This window comes from Danio aesculapii, chromosome 2, assembly GCF_903798145.1.
Source record: "Danio aesculapii chromosome 2, fDanAes4.1, whole genome shotgun sequence".
Taxonomy (NCBI): domain Eukaryota; kingdom Metazoa; phylum Chordata; class Actinopteri; order Cypriniformes; family Danionidae; genus Danio; species Danio aesculapii.
Window position 1 is genome coordinate 25202222 of NC_079436.1, and position 2069 is coordinate 25204290.

Consider the following 2069-nt stretch of genomic DNA (forward strand, 5'->3'; position numbering starts at 1 on the left):
TGACAAAATATTGGCCAGCCCTAAGAATGTTTTGCTTTACAGCTGACACAATAAAGGGCCAAACTAAAGTTAATCCTCTTTGAAGGTGTGCGTGCATGAGGTGTAAAAGCAGTTCACACATTCTTCGAACATCTGCACGGTCCAGATGTGTCACGAGGATGGAAACTAATGACAAAAACGGAAAGCCATTTTGGCTTCATGTTACTGTAAAAGCAAGCTCCCTAATCTGGTTCCGATCCAGCCCGTAGCAGCATCACTCACTGAAGTCAGACGTAATGAGAATAAGGTGGCGTGCGGGTGGTTCTGTCAGATGGGGTGTGAGAGCCGTGCTTTGGGATTCTGCACGCAGCATCTGCTCCGCTTGTTTACCGGAAGAAATGTAGAGTGGAACCTTCTCCGCTGATGTTCCAAAACAGCTGGCTTTGCTGGCCCTCCCAACAAAAACGCAGTAAATCTTAGTGTTTGTGTGGAATTGCTGCACATTGAATGCCCAAAAGGATCATGTGCAGTTTTCCTGGTTTCTCTTGTATAAGGCTGAATCGGTGCCCGGACTTGTTGCATGTTTACTTTACTGACCACTGCCATGGGAGTGAGCTGTGCTTTCGAGGAGACCTTTGCATCCATGCGCCTTGTCCAGACACACTGACTCCTTTATCGCATGGGAAATGATGCATGATGTGGTTCAAGCCAACTTTATTGCTTTCCCACAAAACTGAGGCTCAGGTGCCCGTTGGGCGTTGTGACTGTGTGATTATGCATGGAAGTGTTGCTGCTCTGCTGACGGTGTAAATAATGCCCCGGCTCTGTCTCACTTCTATAATGGCTTTCAAAGCAGCTGCGAATGCACTCATTTGATTTACCCTCACTCACTCAAACTCATGGAAAACTCCTCTCTCTCACCTATTTTAATGGAGTGTTCTGGGTTAGGTTGAAGTTAAGCTGAGTCAACAACATTTGAAGCAAAATGTTGACTCTTGCAAAATAAAGGCTACACGTTGGGATGCACCGAAATGAAAATTCTGGGCTGAAACCAAAAGTTCAAGATGAACTTGGTCAACAACTGAAAAATTTGTAATAATTTTTCAAATTAAATAACATGAAGTATTTTTGTTAGACTTTAAAACTTACTCAATTTAATTATACTATACAAAGCACAAGCCAATAAAAGAAAAACTGTACTTACAGTAACATTTTATTGATTGTGAATGAGTCAAGTGGTGTTATTTTACCATTTGCATAAAGATATGTATACGAGAAGATGAGTGGAATATACACCGGTGAAATACTGAGTTATTTTTTAGGGTATCTCTAGGGTCTTAATGTCTTAAATTTCAAAAACAAAATGTTAGGTCTTAATTTTCCTATGTCCATGTAAAGCTACCCAATCGAGCTAACAACCATCCAATTACTAACATTTCATCTCAATAACGGTTTTAACAAAAGATTATTCATACATGTAACTTACTTAAAATAACATTTGTTGTTTAAATGTTTTAACAGGGCCATTAAATTTTTTTTTTAACCGTGTGTAAGATAATTTCATTCATAATGGTCTTAAAATGTCTTAAATTTGACTTGATGAAACCTGTAAAAACCCTGTATTTAGAAATTTTCAAGCAAGCAATGGTGCGCTGTTTTGCAATTGTATCTTAGTCAGTTAGGGTCAACAAACCGACATAGCGCATTTTACACTATTTAAATGTGTGGGTTTCATAGTGCAGTGCTTTCCACATCTGGTGTGAAAGACGCTTCACACTGCACAGTGATTATGGCTGGAGGGAGAGTGAACACTGCTGGTCCTCATTTTGGTCCTTTTGGTCTCTATTTGCCAAAGACTTAAAGCCATTTTCGGCCAATACTTCTTGCAGCTGAAATTTTAGTGCATCTGTTACGTGGGATGTAAACAACATACATTTTTGGAGGATTAATGGTATGTTTACACCAATTTCAAAAAAAATAATGAAAACATTTTATTCAATTTGTTAATTTACATCGCAAAACAATCTTCAAAATGCAGGTTTTTAAAAATGATTACAATTACAATTTACAGATACAAAATGTATGTTCTA